An 18,729-nucleotide genomic window follows, 5' to 3' on the forward strand; every position below is an offset into this window, starting at 1 on the left:
AGTTAGCATAAGATTGCTAGGTGAGATACAAAACTGGTTAATGTTCTACAGGGCAATAGAACCACAGCCTTTGGAATTTTTTCTAAGAGACACAGATACATTCCTCTAGTTTTGGCCATTGACATTTAAATTTTAATTAAAATTAAATAAGGTTATCAATTCAATCCCTCAGTCACACTAGCCACATTTCCAGTGATTAGTTGTCACATGCAGCTAGAGGCTAATATATTGGGCAGCACGCGGATAGAACATTTCCATCATCACAGAAAGTCCTACTGGAGAGAGGTTGAACCTCTTAAACATTGTTCTAGTGTGACATTGAAAGGTCATAATACTCTGTTTTGCCTTATTTCCAAATTTAACATAATTTTTTCTAAAGAATCTCCTTCACATGACTACTGGCTTTCAAACGTTTCTAACCAAGACTCACATTAAGAAATTCATTTTGACCAACTAATATTTGACAAGTGAGCTGAGAATGCTCTAGGGGGGAAGGATAGTCTCTTCAATAAAAGATGTTGGGAAAACTAGATAGTCACATGCACAAGAATGAGACTGGACCCCTATCTTACAGCACTTACAAAAATTAACTTGAAATGGATTAAAAACTTAAACATAAGACCTGAGACCATAAAACTCCTAGAAGAAAACGTAAGAAAAAGCTCCTTAATATCCATCTTGACAATGATTTTTTTTGGATATGACACTAAAGCACAAGCAACAAAAACAAAAATCAACAAGTGGGCCTACATCAAACTAAAAAGCTGCTTCACAACAAAAGAAACTATCAACAAAATGAAAAGACAACCTATGGAACAGAAGAAAATATTTGCAAACCATCTTTCTGATAAGGGGTCTGTCTCCAAAATATACAAGAAACTTACACAACTCAACAGCGAAAGAAACCCAAACAATCCGATTTAAAAAATGGAAGAGCTACAAAGGAACAACAAGTACATGAAAACATGCTCGACATCTCTAATCGTCAGGGAAATGCAAATCGTAAGCACAATGAGATATCACCTTACACCTGACTGTAAGAATGACTATTATTAAAAAGCCAGGAGATAACAAATGCTGGCAAGGATATGAAGAGGGAACCCTTGTGCCTTGCTGGTATCAGTATAAAATGGCACAGCCACTATGGAAAACAGCCTGGAGATTCCTTTAAAAGTTAAACACAGAACTACCATTTGATCTTGCAATTGCACTTCTGGATACATATCCAAAAGAAATGCAATCACCCTCTTGAAGAGATATCTGTACCCTCAAGTTCATTGCAGCATTATTTACAATAGCCAAAACATGGAAACAACCTGGGAATCTAGATGACTAGAAAAATACATCTCTAAAGTGCTGAAAGAAAAAAAAAATACCATGAACTTAGAATTCTATATGCAGTGAAAATACTCTTCAGAAATTTAAGGTGACATTGAAAAGATGACCGCCAAGAGCTGAGAGGTCAGAAGGGAGGCTATGGAAGTAGTGTAGATGAAGAATAATGGGGCAGGGACTGTAAGGACTGAGAGGGGAGATTCTCAGATGAGGTCTTTAGGCATCACCTGACCACAGAGTTATGCCCAGAGTGGTGTCCCAGATCATCCAAACTCTTCATCTTGACATGTATGTCCCTCCCCAGTCTCATCTCACCATGTCTTAAAATTAGTTTTCATTAAAGCCACCACTTTAGGGGAGCCTGGGTGGCTCAGCCAGTTAAGTGTGGACTCTTGGTTTCAGCTCAGGTGACAGTCTCATGGTTTGTGAGATCGAGCCCGCATTAGGCTCTATGCTGACAGAGCGGAGCCTGCTTGGGCTTTTCTCTCTCTCCTCTCTCTCTCTGCCTTTCTCTCTCAAAAAATAAACATCTTTAAAAAAAAAACACCACTTAAAAAGAAAAAGCAAACACCTAAGTTTTCCCTTTGAGTAAGGAACTCAGGGGCGCCTTGGCTGGCTCAGCTGGTAGAACATGCAGCTCTTGATCTTAGGGATGTGAATTCAAGCCCCACGTTGGGCATAGAATTTACTTAAAAGAAAAAAAAAAGGAAAGAACTCAACTTTTCTCACTGAAGTTCTCTGCTAGCTAGATTTGTTGTGCTAGGGCGGCATTTCTCAAACTTGCCCCTATTGACATTTGGGGAAAGATCATTGTTGTGGGGGACTGACCTGTGCAGACTAGGATGTTTAGTAGCACCCCTGGCCTCTCTCCACTAGTCACCAGTTGCATTTCCCAAAATTGTGACAAAGAAAAATGTCTCCACGCCTTTCCAAATGCCAAATGTCCCCTGGGGAGTAAACTCATCCCTAGATTAGAATCCAGGATGTACACATAGGCATGCACACCTTCCCTCCCCAACCCAGATAAATTAAAAGAAAAAAATAAGAGCAAAATTCTGTTCAACAGATAATTTTTTTTCTTTTTTAAAAAGTTTTATTCCCGTATAGTTAACATAGAGTGTTCTGTTATTTTCAGGCGTACAATGTAGTGACTCAACAGTCCTACACATTACTCAGTGCTCATCAAGGTAAGTGTACCCTTAATCCCCTCCAGCTATTTCCCCCATCCCCTCTGTTCAACAGGCCATTTTATCTTCACTTCTGGAAGATGTTTCCATGTCCCATCCCATGCCCTCCTCCTCTTGGGGCCACATGAACCTCTTCCACTGCTGACCCTTGGGCCTGGTTTTCTTTTCCATTCTTTAACATGGGCACACTTTTGGGAGCGTCAGGCAAGATCAGAACAATCTTGCTATCCGGGGTGTATGCCTCCAGCTGTGCCATTTGTCATCTCCATAGGGGACTGTGATATTGGACATCTGGCAGTTCCCATTGTCCTCTGCCTCTGAGTTTCCCACAATACACCTCAACAGTGTTTGTCTCTCATGTTGTGGCCTTCAGCATCATGTAGGACTTTGACCGACACACCGTTAGACAACTCAACGGGAAGTGAGTGTGGCCCAGCGTCCTCTTCCTTTCTGGTGCAACGGTAACTCCAGGGACTGTGACGGTGTGAGGTGAGCGAATGGTCGGTTCCAGGCTCTCAGAACCAAGTTTTTTAAGGTGTCAATTAGCTTCCTAACCTGTTAATACCTACAGAGAAAAAGAAAAATTCTCCTTTTTCTTAGAAAAACTTATTTTCGGGGCGGCTGGGTGGCTCAGTAGGTGAAGCATCGGACTTCAGCTCAGGTCACGATCTCACGGTTTGTGAGTTCAAGCCCCACAACGGGCTCTCTGCTGTCAGTGTGGAGCCAGTTTCGGATCCTCTATCCCCTCTCTCTTTCTCCTTTAAAAATAAAATATTGGGGGAAACAAGAAAAACTTATTTTCCCTCCTTTTATACATCACATTAATATTTCTTATGCTTGTGTTTTAAACAGTTTAAATACTGGGGTGCCTGGGTGGCTCAGTCGGTTAAGCGTCTGATCTCAGCTCAGGTCATGATCTCATGGTCTATGGGTTCGAGCCCCGGGTCGGGCTCTGTGCTGACCGCTCAGAGCCTGGAGCCTGCTTCGGTCTATGTCTCCCTCTCTCTCTGCCCGCCCCCCCTGCTCATGCTCTGCCTCTCTCTGTCTCATAAATAAATAAAACAAAAAAAAATTTTTTTAACAGTTTAAATACTTACCAAAGTAACAAAATTGTGTCTGATGCACACATTGTGTCATTTGATGTATATGAGACAGAGCTCAAGCTTTACCACTTGTTTCACAGGGCATATTATTTTCTCAAGTATTCAAAACATGGGGCACCTGGGTGGCTCAGTTGGTTAAGCTTCCGCCTTTGGCTCAGGTCATGATCTCATGGGTCATGAGTTCAAGCCCCTCGTAGGGCTCTGTGCTGACAGCTCAAAGTCTGGAGCCTGCTTTGGATTCTGTGTCTCCCTCTCTCTCTGCCCCCTCCCCCGCTCTCAAAAATAAGTAAACATTAAAAAAATAAAGTATTCAAAACACAGTCCAACTTCAGTTGGAGAAAAGTTATTCCTCTCTTTCACACAGCAAGGATGTTATATAAAGTGAATTCTGAATGTTTTTCAATCATAAACTTTGATTTATTGTTTACTCTCTTCAAATCATACCTTAATCCATCAATCCCTACCGATTTCTCTCCCCTAGCCTCTCCCCCAAATGAACACTTGGATTTCTGTACTCACAACTTCACTTGTGTCAAACTGCCCTCCACGGGACTTCTCTAGACGTGCAAGAATGAGGGGGAGTTTTCAAGAATGACCAGAAATATACCTGCCTAACTGCAAATGCTGTGACAGTCAACTATAAGTCACCTCTGAATATATGTCGTTAAAACTCCACATTTTACGTTGCTAAAAAAATCCTGCCATTCTTTCAAAACTGTCAACTCCGCCAATGGGAAGAGAAAACGTTTTAATCATACAGACATTCCGTGTCGATAGAAATCTCCGTCTGCCAAAGATTGTTGAAATGCAAGAATAAAACTTTTTCTGGATCTTATCCAAAAACAGAATGAAATCTGGGTTTTGCCCCATCACGGAGATCAGGCTCATTTTCTAATTTACCCCCAATAGTATTAAAATGCTTGCTCTGTTTTCCTAACTTCATCTCCACAACAGCCCCTCCCTCTGCCCTTCCTGCAGCCACAGGTAGCAGCTCAGCGCTCCTCTCCTGAGTCAGAGTCCAGCATGGCAACCTTTCCTGCTCTGTGATACTGGCAACAGTATTGGACCTGCCCAAGTGCTGTCTCCTCATCTGTAAGATGGGAATAGTAATACCCTCTCATAGTATTGTAAGAATTAAATGAGACCATGCCTGGGAAAGACTGTCTTAGTCAAGTTTCTTTGATCAAGAGGTTGTTTACTTTTCTGCTTTTAGGATGAGTCATCAACAAAACAAAGAGGCTTACCCACACTCACTTTAAAAATGAAGGGACTGGATTTCATGGGAAGGACAGAGGGGTAACTATGTCTTTAAGGCAAGAAAATATTGACCAACAAGTCCAGAAAGGGCAGATACCAGTGCAGCTTCAGGGACCTCAACAGCTGTTCCCATCATTCAAAACTGTCCTGCCATTAATGTGACTCATCTTCAAACTTCTTTAGCCTGTGCATCTCTCAGCACAAATTTTCAAGAAAAAGAATCTGATTGCTTCCTCCTGGCTAACAGATGAGCTTTTCTCACCCAGCGTTTGATCCAGATCCAATTAGCTGTGACTAGGGAGGAAGATTTCATGTCACAGATAGGTTCTCAGGGCCTATGAGAAGGGAGTGAGGCCGATGCGCACCCCAAAAGTATGTGGTCCTCGTGTCTGGAAATGCTCAGTACATAATGCGTGCTTACTGAGCCTTAGCTATTGTTATTGTTGACAGAGTACCCTGTAGTTTTCCCCTTCTATGTGTTTGATTATATCTTAAAAAAAATTTTTTTTTAACATTTATTTACTTTTGAGAGACAGAGCATGAGTGAGGGAGGGGCAAAGAGAGAAGGAGACACAGAATCTGAAGCAGACTCCAGGCTCTGAGCTGTCAGCACAGAGCCTGACGTGGGGATTGAACCCACGAACCATGAGATCATGTCCTGAGCCGAAGTCGGATGCTTAACCAACTGAGCCACCCAGGCACCCTAGATTACACCTTTAAACAAAACAAAACAAAACAAAACAAAACAAAACAAAACAAAACACTAAAGTGTCATTCCTCTCCTTTTTGGTTTTTTTTTTTTTTTTCAACGTTTATTTATTTTTGGGATAGAGAGAGACAGAGCATGAACGGGGGAGGGGCAGAGAGAGAGGGAGACACAGAATGGGAAACAGGCTCCAGGCTCTGAGCCATCAGCCCAGAGCCCGACGCGGGGCTCGAACTCACGGACCGCGAGATCGTGACCTGGCTGAAGTCGGACGCTTAACCGACTGCGCCACCCAGGCGCCCCTATTCCTCTCCTTTTTGAATGAAAAAGAAATCTCTCATTTATTTGTTCATCCAAAAAATATGTCATACTTAACAAGTCAAAAATATTCTCAGCACCAAAGATATGACAGAGAGCAAGGTCCCCACTTTCATGGAACTTATATTCTAGTGGAAGCTGAGGACTCTAGGAATAACTATATCCATAAACCATGAATTAATATAATTTGAGGTAGTGAGAAGTTCCCAAAGAAAAATAAAACCGTTTGAGGGGATAAATAATGATAGTGGAGGAAGAATAAGATCTTAAGAGCTAAATGCCAGAGATAAAGCAAGGGCCTGTGGACTGCGGTATGTAGTTGAATTTTTATTTTTAGAGTGATTAAACCCACTGAAAGGTTTTGCCTAGGGAGATGGTAGATCAGATATATATTTTTAAATTTTTTTTTCAACGTTTTTTAATTTATTTTTGGGACAGAGAGAGACAGAGCATGAACGGGGGAGGGGCAGAGAGAGAGGGAGACACAGAATCGGAAACAGGCTCCAGGCTCTGAGCCATCAGCCCAGAGCCTGACGCGGGGCTCGAACTCACGGACCGCGAGATCGTGACCTGGCTGAAGCCGGACGCTCAACCGACTGCGCCACCCAGGCGCCCCAAATCAGATATATATTTATAAAATATCATTCTGGCTAGCATGTGGAGAATAATTGTGGAACAAGACAGAAAGCAAGGAAATGAGACGGGAGGCTACCGTGGTCATTCAGGAACAGGGAATTAGTAAAGAATGATCAGATTTAGGATCCGTTTTGTTTTGGTATGAAATGTTTCAAGCACACAAATATAGAGAAAAGTAGATTGGTATATCCACCTTCCGGGTCTGTCATATCTTAACACTGTGCCGTGTATTTGCTTCAGGTCCTTTTTTTTTTTTTTTTTTTTAATTTTTATTTACTTATTTTTGAGTGGGTAGAGGGGCAGAGAGAAAGGGAGAGAGAGAATCCCAAGTAGGCTCTGAGCTGTTAGCACAGAGCCCAAGGTGGGGCTCGATCTCTCAAACTATGAGATCATGACCTGAGCTGAAATCTGGAGTCAGACACTTAACCAACCGAGCAACCAAGCTCTCATGCCTTTTTTTTTTTAACAAAAAACTTTATAAATACAGTACAATCTCCCAGAATGCCCCCACAGATCCCATTCCTTTCTCAGAGGCCCCAACTGTCCTGGTTTTGGTATTCATCATTCACATGTTTGTTTCTGAACTTCTATCACATATGTGTATATCCATAAATATATACCATTGTTTCAAATTTGGGAAAATTTGTAGAAAGGATATATAACTTTTCCCACCTTGATTTTTTCATTTCATAGTTTTTGAAATTTGTCCATTTATTATATGTAACTCTGGCTTATTCATTTTTCTTCTTATACCATACACATAGCATTCTTTTTCAGGAATATAGCACAATGTATATATCCACTCTCTTCTTGATGGAGATAAGTTGTTTTCAGGATTTCATTATTACAAACAGTGTTTATTACCACACACTTGTACATGGGGTGCCTGGGTGGCTCAGTCAGTTAAGTGTTCGACTTTGGCTCAGGTCATGATCTTGCAGTTTATGAATTCGCGCCCCTCATCGGGCTCTGTGCTGACAGCTCAGAGCCTGAGCCTGAGCCTGAGCCTGCTTCGGATTCTGTCTCCCTCCATCTCTGCTCCTCCTCCACTCATTCTCTGTCTCTCTCTCTCAAAAATAAAAATACACGTTAAGAAAAAGAAAGAAACACTCTTGTACATATCTCCTACTGTGCCTGTGCAGGTGTAAGAGATTCTCTAGGTGGGTGCTTCCTAGCCTTTTTCAGGTCACAGCACACAAAGAAAATGATAAAACTTCTGTGGCATGTTGATAATTTGGAGGGGATTTAGAACACCTCTTATGGGCCTTGGTAAAAAACAAACAAACAAACAAACAAAAAACAAGCTCATTACTTTTTTCTTATAATTATGAGAAAAAATGGAATAGTAAAGTGCTATGGAAACTGTGAAATATTAAACTTCTATAAAACTTAAAAAAAAAATTTCAAAAGTTTAATGAAAAGCTTGAGAGAACTTCCATAAGCAGATTTAGTGCTTGAAATGTCTATACTTCCTGATCAAGACATTTTAATGACAATGTCTTCAAATTCTCATAGATACATCTGAAAATAAATTTTACACTTTTACCATTATTTAAAGGTTGAAATTGTTAGCAAACTGGTGCAGCCACTGTAGAACACAGAATGGAGTTCCCTTGAAAATTAAAAATAGACCTGTGATCCAGTAATCACGTTACTGGGTATATACCTAAAGAACACAAAAACACTAATTTGAAGGGATATGTGCAGTCCTATGTTTATTGTAGCTTTATTTACAATAGCCAAATTATGGAAGCAACCTGTGTCCATCAATACATGAATAATAGGTAAAGATGATGTGGTATAGTCCACCTGGGTGGCCTCAGTTGAACATCCCACTCTTGATTTTGGCTCAGGTTGTGATCTTGAGGTTCATGGGATCCAGCATGGAGCCTGCTTCGGATTCTCTGTCTCCCTGTCTCTCTGCCCCTCCCCCACTTGCGCTCACTCTCTCTCTCTCTCTCTCAAAATAAATAAATATTTAAAAAAAAGACAATGTGGTGCACACACACACACACACACACACACAGGAATATTACTCAGCCATTAAAAAATTAAATCCTGCCATTTGCAAAACAATGGACGGAGCTAGAAAGTATAATGCTAAGTGAAATAAGTCAGAGAAAGACAAATACCATATGCGGAATTTAAGAAACAAAACAAATGAGCAAAGGGGGAAAAAAAGAGGCAAAGCAAGAAACAGACTCTTAACTATAGAGAAGAAACTGATGGTTACCAGAAGACAGGTGGCCATGAGCGGACGAAATAGGTGATGGAGATTAAAGAGTACGCTTGCTGGGTGCCTGGGTAGCTCAGTCAGTTACGCATCTGACTTTGGCTCAGGTCATGCTGTCACTGTTTGTAAGTTTAAGCCCCGCGTGGGGCTCTGGGCTGACAGCTTGCTCAGAGCCTGCAGCCTACTTCAGATTTCTGTGTAAACATCTCTCTTTCTGCCCTGTAGCCCCCACTTGTGAGCACTTTCTCTCTCTCTCTCCATCCCTCCCTCTTTCTCTCAAAAATAAATACTTACAAAAAATAAAGAGTACACTTGTGGTGATGAGCACTGTGTATAGAGTCCCGTTTCTCTCTCTCTCTCTCTCTTTCTGTGCCTCATGGGATTCTCTCTCTCTCTCTCTCTCTCTGCCCCTCGCTCACTTGTGCCCTGTCTCTCAAAAAAAAAAAAAAAAAATCTAATACCCACCAGGGTGCCTGGATGGCTCAGTGGGTTAAGCATCTGACTCTTGATTTCAGCTCAGGTCATGATCTCATGGATTCGTGAGTTCAAGCCCCACATCGGGCTCTGCACTCACAGTGTGGAACCTGCTTGGGATTCTCTCTCTCCCTCTCTCTCTCTGCCCTCCCTCACCTGCACACACCCACACTCTCTCTCTCACAATAAATTAATAAACATTAAAAAAATCTAATGCCCCCCAAAATAAAATAACAAAAATAAAAGTCTAATAGCCATTTTATTTTCTATCATTGGAAAATACAATTTTGAATGATAAACATTTTATCATTACAATATGATTTATCATTTTATGATCAACAAAATAGGCTTTACATTCTAGCTGTGCTTATAGTATAGAAAATTCACATATACCCAGTTCCCTTATTATTAACACCTCATATTAATGTGGTATATATGTCACAATTAATAAAGAAATAATAGTACATTATTATTAACTAAAATTCATACTTTATACAGATTACCTTAGTTCTTCCCTAATGTCCTTCTGTAGCAGGATCTCAGCCACATTATATTTAGTTGTTATATCACCTTAGGTTCATCTTGGCTGTGATTGTTTCTGACTTTTCTTGTTTTTTGATGACCTTGAAACTTTTAAGGAGTATTGATCAGGTACTTTGGAGAATATCTCATAAGTGAGATTTGTCTGATGTTTTTCTTTTTTTTTTTTGAAAAATTTTTAATGTTTATTCATTTTTGAGAGACGGAGAGTGACAGAGTGTGAGCAGGGGAGGGGCAGAGAGGGATATACAGAATCCAAAGCAGGCTCCAGTCTCTGAGCTGTCAGCATAGAGCCCAAGGTGGGGCTCAAACCCATAAACCATGAGATCATGACCTGAGCCGAAGTTGGACGCTTAACCGACTGAGCCACCCAGGAGCCCCTGATGTTTTTCTCTTAATTAAACGGGTTATAGATTTTTGAGAGGAAGACCACAGAGGTAAATTGCCATTCTCATGATATCATATCAAGGGTGCATACTATGATCATAACTTACCGTATCTCATCAGAACTGGGGAGATGATAAAAAACTGTCTCATGACAGTCTCTGTGATACAGAAGCAACTGAGAAACAGACTTGTAGCATCTCCTCACAAATCTCCATGTTGGTTTTTAGTCATTTGATCCTGTTTTCTGGCATGTCTGGTAATTTCTGAGCACATGTCAAGCATTGTGTATAAATTATATATTAGTTTTCCCCTTCATTAGTTTCTTCTTATGTTTAGTATGTCTTTCTTCCTACTTTCCTTGGATATTTTTCTGTTCTTTTATTTAAAGTTGTTCAGGTCAACTGACCACCAGCTTTTTATCCCTAACTGTAAATTTAAGGTTAAATTTCTCTACAACTATAGTTATAGGTACAACTCAGGGATCTTTTTTTTTTTTTTTTTAATTTACATCCAAGTTAGTTAGCATATAGTGCTATAATGATTTCAGGAGTAGATTCCAGTGTTTCATCCTCCACGTATAACACCCAGTGCTCATCCCACCAAGTGTCTTCCTTAATGCCCCTTACCCATTTAGCCCCTCCCCCCTCCCACGACCCAAGCAACCCTGTTTGTTCTCTGTATTTCAGAGTCTCTTATGTTTTGTCCCCCTCTCTATTTTTATATTCTATTTGATTCCCTTCCCTTATGTTCATCTGTTTTGTATCTTAAATTCCACATGAGTGAAGTCATATGATATTTGTCTTTCTCTGACTGACTTATTTCGCATAGCGTAATACCATCTAGTTCCATCCATGTTGTTGCAAATGGCAAGATTTCATTCTTTTTGATTGCTGAGAATACTCCATTGTGTATATATACCACATCTTCTTATGCATTCATCTATCGATGGACATTTGGGCTCTTTCCATACTTTGGCTGTTGTCAATAGCACTGCTATAAACATTGGGGAACATGGCCCCTTCGAAACGGCACACCTGTATCCCTTGGATAAATACCTAGTAGTGCAGTTGCTGGGTCGTAGGGTAGTTCTGTTTTTAACTTTCTAAGGAGGCTCCATACTGTTTTCCAGAGTGGCTGCACCAGTTTGCATTCCCACCAGCAGTGCGAAAGGGTTCCTCTTTCCTGCATCATCGCCAACATCTGTTGCCTGAGTTGTTAATTTTAGCCATTCTGACTGGTGTGAGGTGGTATCTCATTGTGGTTTTGATTTGTATTTCCCTGATGATGAGTGATGTTGAGCATTTTTTCATGTGTCTGTTTGCTATCTGGATGTCTTCTTTGGAAAGTGTCTATTCATGTCTTTTGCCCATTTCTTCAATGAATTTTTTTTGGGGGGGTTGTTGAGTTTGATAAGTTCTTTATAGATTTTAGAGACTAACCCTTTATCTGATAGGTCATTTGCAAATATTCTCTCCCATTCCATTGGTTGCCTTTTAGTTTTGGTGATCAGAGATTTTGATATGTAGTATTTTCATTACCATTCAGGTAAATAGTTTAAAATTTTTCATAGTGATATTTCCTTTGACTCATAGGCTATTTAGAAGGGTATTTCTTCATTTCCAAAAATGTGGCGATTTTCTAGTTATCTCTTACTGAGTTTTAGCTTAATTGTGCATAGGTCATAATCTGTATGATTCCAATCCTTTTAAATTTAGTGAAAATCAACAACAAAAAAACCCAAACAACCTGATTTTAAAAATTGGTAAAGGTTTTGAGTAGACATTTCTTCAAAGAAGATATACATGTGGCCCATAAGCACATGAAAAAGTACTTACATTAGTAATCATTAGGGAAATGCAAATCAAAACCATAAGATATCAGCTTGCTCCTATTAAAAAAAACAAACAAACAGAGAATAACAAGTGTTGATGTCGATGTGGAACATTTGAACCCTTGTGCACTGCTGGTGAAAATGTAAAATGGTGCAGCCACTGTTGAAACCGGAATGGCAGTTCCTCAAAATGTAAAAACAGAATTACCATATAACTCAGCAATTCCACTTCTGGGTATATCCTGAAAAGAACTGAAAGCAGGGTCTCAAAGCTATTTCTATACCCATGTTCATAGCAGCATTATTCACAATAGCCAAAAGGTGGAAGCAACTTTCTATAAAAGGAATGTCTGTGTCCCCCACCACCCACCCCACCCCCCCCCACCCCAAACCCATCTGTGTTAAAGCCCTAATTCCCAATTTGATGTTTGTTGGAGATGGGGCCTTTAGGAGGTAACTAGGTTTAGCTGAGGTCACGAGAGTGAAAGCTCTAAGATGGGATTAATGCCCTTATGAGAAGATGAAGAGACCACAGCTCTTTCTACTGTGTAAGAATACAGCAAGAAGGCAGCTATCTGTAAACTAGGAAGCAGGCCCTCATCAGACACCAAATCTGCTGGCACCTTGATCTTGAACTTCCCAGCCTCCAGAACTGTGTATGTGTGGGGGGAAGTTGTTGTTCAAGCTACCCGGTGTGTGAGATTTTGTTTTGGTAGCCCAAACTAAGACACAACCTGTGTTGACATATAAACAAAATATTGTATATACATACAATGGAATATTATTCAGCTTTAAAAAGGAAGAGAATTCTGTCCTATGCTACAACATCGTTGAACTCTGAAGACATTACGCTGAGGAAAATAAGCCAGTCACAGACACAAAGGCCCTATAATTCCACTTACATGAGATACCAGGAGCAGCTAAATTCATGGGGAAAGCAGTATGGTGGTGGCCAGGGGCCAGGGGCAGAGGAAAATGGGGAGTTATTTTTAGATGAGTTTTGGTTTGGAAAGACAAAGAGTTCTGCAGATGGATGGTGGCGATGGTTACACGACAGCGGCTATTCTTTTTTTTTATTAAAAAATTTTATTTTAATGTTTATTTTTGAGAGAGACACTGTGAGTGGGGGGTGGGGGGGGAAGGGCAGAGAGAGGGAGACGCACAGATTCTGCAACAGGCTCCAGGCTCTGAGCTGTCAGCACAGAACCTGATGCGGGGATCGAACTCACAAACGGTGAGATCATGACCTAAGCTGAAATTGGATGCTTAACCAACCAAGCCACTCAGGCACCACAACAGTATGACTATCCTTAATGGCAGTAAGCCGTACACTTAAAATGGTTTAAGATGGTAAATTTTATGTGTGGTTTATTACAATTTTTTAAATTATTGAGACTTGCTTCATGGTCAGTGTATGTTTAATTTTTGCAGATGTTCCTTAAGTGCTTGAAATAACACATTTTCTGCACATTAAAGTCACTTGGTTGAGTTTGTTAATCATGTTCTAACAAAAATCTAGATCTTTAATGATTTTTTCTTTGCCTTTTTGGATCAATTACTAAGGTAGGTATGGTAAAATGCTCCACTGTACTTGTGGATTTATTCTATTTCTCATTGTGGTTCTATGTGGTACATGGAAGTCATGCCATCAGTTGCACACAAATTTAAAATTATGTTTTGGTGAATTAAACTCCCTTGGGAAATCCCAAGTATGGCCTCCCTGTAAGGTATTCAGTTCATTTATAGTCAGTTCCTCCTGATCTAGAGGCAGTTTACTGGGCAGCGGTCGTTTTTAATTTTTTAAATGTTTATATATTTTGAGAGAGAGCACATGAGAGTAGGGGGCGGGGGAGGGTCAGAGAGAGAGGGAGGGAGAGAATCCCAAGCAGGCCCCTTGCTGTCAGTGCCGAGCACAATACTGCGCTCGAGCTCACAAACTGAGATCATGACCTGAGCCAAAATCAAAGTGGGACGCTCGGGGGTGCCTGGGTGGCTCAGTCGGTTAAGCCTCTGACTCTTGGTTTTGGCTCAGGTCATGATCTCAAGGTTCTGTGGGTTTGAGCTCTGAGTGGGGCTCTGCACTGGAAGCAAGGAGTCTGCTTTGGCTTCTCTCTCTCCCTCTCTCTGCCACTCCCTTGCTCACACTGCCTCTGTCTCTCAGAATAAATAAATAAACTTAAAAAAAAAAGTGGGACACTTAATGAATTGAGCCATCCAGGTGCCTCCAGAGGCCATTTTTTAAATCATAACACTCTATCAGTTTCCAGTGAACAAAGTTGGAAAGTTAACTGAAGGTCAAGTTCTCATGCAGGATGGGAAAGGGTTTTGTTACCCTTTCACCTAGTGTTTTTCATCAGTCTGGAAAGTCTCAGGTTTTCTTTCTCCTCACATATTACTTCTGCCTGATTCTGACTTTCTTGTTCTTTGAGGACTCCAATTAAACATCTTTTGGACCTTTTCAACATCATCTCATGTCTCCATGAGATGTCTTCAATATTTTCCTAGGCATTTTCCATTTTTTTTCTTTTGTTTTCTCTGTACTTCCTTCTGACATATGTTCTGGTTATTTTCTCCTAAAGTGTGTGTAATATACTACTAAACCTATGCATTGAGTTCTTAAACCTCTCAATTCTGGAATAGAGTTTCTGCTAGGTTATTTTTTTTAAACCTTTTATTTTTTAGTGCAAGCATGCTTTTTATTTCAGTCTTCTGACTACATGTTGGTCATGTTATTTGGAAAATTATCTGTGTCGGGTAATTTGAGGTTTGGGGTGATGATATCTTCATCTGGAGAGAACTTCAGTTTGTTTCTGCCCAGTGCCTATAGCTTGCCACTCTAGGCCCTGTTTATTCAATATACAAAACTTGAGATTTTATTACTGTTAAACCTGATTGCAATCTGTGGAAGTGCTGATTGACTCCTGGTTCATCTTTACCCTATAGGGTCTTATATTAAATATGTGGGGTGTTTATTAGACTTTCCATCTTCTGTGGTACTACATTTAGACTTACTTCTCTCTTGCTCAGCAATCCTGCAAAAGTCATAGTTACTTTATAGATTTTACTTTTGGATCATTAAATGCCTTCAGGACAAATATTTGGTTTCACTGCCTGAAATACTTCCTTCTAATATTTTGGCTGGATAATTCCTTATATAGTATTGGGCATGTGGTTCTGCTTTTCTAAACCCAGATTTTTATGGTGGTTTTCAGGTGGTGAGTTGGATCAAATGACCAAGTTGTTTATTATATATGCTGTGTGAAACCATCCTTGCATTACAAAGGTAAGAGCTGTTTATAAGTTAGATGGAAAAACTAATTTTTGTCTAGTTTTGGCATCAAAATTATTATAGCACTTAAAAATAAGTAGAGAATGTTGCTTCATTTTTTAGTTCTCTCTATAGTATTAGAAATCAGATCATTGGTTGCTTCTTGTGGGAGCTTTGACTGGGAAGGGGCAAGAAGTAACTTGGAACTTTTGGGGCTGATGGAAATGTTCTGTATCTTGATAAGCATTTTTCAAAACTAATTGAAGAATTTACTTAAAATATGAAGATTTCATTATATGTAAATTATGCCTTAGTAAAAATTATTGTTCAAATATTAATAATTATTGAATCTAGTTGGGATATATACAGGTGTTCATTGTATTATGCTTTCAACTTTTCCTGGTGTTTAAAAATTTGAGGGGCGCCTGGGTGGTTCAGTTGGTGAAGTTTCCCACTTGGGCTCAGGTCATGATTTTGCAGTAAATGAGTTCGAGCCCCGCATTGGGCTCTGTGCTGACAGCTCAGAGCCTGGAGCCTGCTTCGGATTCTGTGTCTCCCTCTCTCTCTCTCTCTGCCCCTCCCCAGCTCACGCTCTGTCTCTCAAAAATAAAACATTAAACAATAAAATAAAAATTTCAGAATAAATAGTTGGGGATATGAAGTTAAAAGATAAATTCATTGTTCAGTTTCTTTCATATTAGTTTCAATAACAGTCAAGATCAAACACTATCAGAAGAGTGTTAAGGAGTGAAGAAATGTGATTAAAATAGATGTATGCTTGGCAAAGGAAGAAAGGTGGCTTGGAAATATAGGAGGCTTGAAAATCATGATTATACGGAGGAAGAAATCAGTGGAAAAGAGAGATGTTGAGATCAGGGAGGGTTGATGGGTTTAGAGATAGGAAGGAAAAGGATTAACAAGACAGGTGCTTGGAACTGAATTAAAAACTTCACTGCATGGCCCAACCACGTTAAGTCTTTCCTAAAGACACTGGTATATATATATTACATGGGTATATGAGAGTCTCTTAATACTTTTATTTTGGTATGTGTTTATCAGCTGTTTAGACATAAAAAAATTATCATCTATTGCTTTGTAAGTTCATAAAGTCATGTATCTTAACTCATTTACTCCTTCACCATCCTGAGTTCAGGAATAATCATTCCTGTTTTATAGATTAGAAAAGAGGTTGTGACTTTGCTAACATTACACAGCTAATAAGTGAAAAAGCCACTCCTGAGACTTTTGACTTCATGTAACCTTAGGCCACTTTAATTACAATACTGAGGTTTTAAAATTTGAGCTAGATTAAGGGGGTGGATCAATCAGGTAATTGCCTTGAACATCAATTCATATAAACTGTTGACACATTCTATCATTGAAAATATGAGGCGGGGGGGGGCACCTGGCTGGCTCAGTTGGTGACGTGTCTGACTTTTGATCTCAGGGTGGCAAGTTTGAGCCCCACATTGGGTGCAGAGATTACCAAAAAATAAAATCTTAAGCAAAAGGTAATAAGGAGAAAATTGCATTTAATGTAATTCCCCCCTGGGGTAATAGTTCTGTGTGTGGCCAGAAGTGGTACTTTGGTATGTGGCCTCAAGTGGTGGTAAGGTTACCACACCTTCCTCCTCCCAACTCTGCTCCAAGGACATTTCATGCCACGTTATAAGGAAGTTAGATTCAAGTAAGTGCAGGGCTTTCTTTCTCATGAGTAGGATACACAAATTTAGACCAGAGCTAAACTGTTTGTGACAGTAAAGAGACAGGCGTCTTCTCTACCCTTTAGCACTCAGGCCTTCCTTAAAACAAGTATTGGAATGAGTATTCAGAGTATAGTTTAGAAAAGATGCCAAGTTAGTAATCTGGTCTAGGGAGACAAAGTAGCATCGTATTTCAGATGCTAATAGCAAACCCATCTAAAACTACCTGAAACAGTTATGGAAGGGTATTGGCTTATGCAAGTTGACAAGTACAGAGGTCAAAGTTAATTCTGATATTGTTAAGGTGATTCTTCTCCATGAGTTGGGCTGGCCCCTCATCGTAGCAAACTAGAGCACTCCACAAGCTAGAAAGTCTCATCTCTCATCACTGCATAAATGGGCCCACTCTTGCTCTCATTGGCAAAACCTGAAAATGCCCTGTAGTAGTGGATTTACAGGTTCAGTTCTGACGTAATCACGTGGCAAGGAAGACATTAGTTATTATTAGGCCTGTCTGGGGCAGCACTTAGAATTCTTTGCAGTCAAACCTGCCTAACCCTACAATGAATACTACAAAACAAGCCTCAGTGAGGCCGTGCTTCTCTTAATTTTGTGTGTATGTTGGTCCCTCTTATGTGTTGTAAGCTTCTTGATGGAAGGATTGTATTATATTCTATTCATCTTTGTTATTCCCTCAAAGCTCCCAGTTCACAGTGGCCTTCACTTAACGCCTGTTGAACAATGTTAAACTCCACTGAGGTATAAACCAAGGCCTAAGGAGAATCAGCGAAGATCGAGGATACGCCACGCTAAGACCCTAATGTTCATGGTAGAGAGCCAGCGATAGAACCCACTCTAGATACTGTTCACTTTCTTTTATTCATTAAACATCCAAGAAGGAATGGGAAGAAGCACTAGGCAGGAACCGGATTAAACAGGGCCTTGCAAATTATAATAAGCGTTTTAATATTCTGTCGTGGGTGGGTTTCATCCACTTCTTCAAAGAAATTTGAACCCTGTACTTGGTCCGGTGAGTTTATCAGCACGTCAAGGCTGCCATCAAGCTTCCTTCCATCTATTCTGCCCTTGGCATTTCATTCTTTCCTAGCTATCTGATTTCCCTGACCCCTCGACTTTTTAAAAACCAGGGTTCTTCTGAGCGCTCTTATTTCGCTCTCTTATTTCACGTCTCCCCAGTCCCACCGCTCGGCCCTCTCAACTCTGCAGTCCATGACATTCAGTCGCCCTTGAAAGTCTGAAGGAATCAGCCAGGTTAGTACTTTGAGGATATTACCAATCCAAAGAGATCTCACCCATCCTGCACCATTAGATCGGAACAATGGCTTACCCGACACCCATATTTTGATTGTTCCGCTACTACAATGGGGGATGGTTTTATCTGCGGCTGCTTCCTCCAGCTACAGCCACCGTGTGGAAGGGCACCGTTAGAATTTTCCCGAAACGTTGCCGCCAGGAGTCAGGAGTCCCGTTCACCTCTTCTTCCTCTCCGCCGCTCCCCCGGGCCAGGCGCTCCCGCGGGCCGGCCGGTAACGCTCAGTCGCCACCGCGCTTCCAGGGGAGGCGCCGTGCGGGGCCGAGGGGTGCACGGCCGCAGGCCCGGGCGATGGAAGGCGTGCGGGAGGCGGGTAGGCCGCGGGAGAGGGCGGGAGCTGACGTGCGGCGAACGCCGCGCGACGGGAGCCCGGGCGGAAGACGTGGGCGGAAGGTGGTGGGCCCGGGGGTGGGGTGGG

General features: G+C 40.9%; 1 pseudogene; it reads right to left on the minus strand.

Moving 5' to 3' along the window:
- Nucleotides 1-2,405: 2,405 nt before the first annotated feature.
- On the minus strand, nucleotides 2,406-18,295 carry LOC121032704 (small nuclear ribonucleoprotein Sm D3-like; annotated as a pseudogene).
- Nucleotides 18,296-18,729: the final 434 nt, after the last annotated feature.

The sequence above is a fragment of the Herpailurus yagouaroundi genome, unplaced genomic scaffold (assembly GCF_014898765.1).
Source record: "Herpailurus yagouaroundi ecotype Mexico unplaced genomic scaffold, PumYag 142, whole genome shotgun sequence".
Lineage (NCBI taxonomy): Eukaryota > Metazoa > Chordata > Mammalia > Carnivora > Felidae > Herpailurus > Herpailurus yagouaroundi.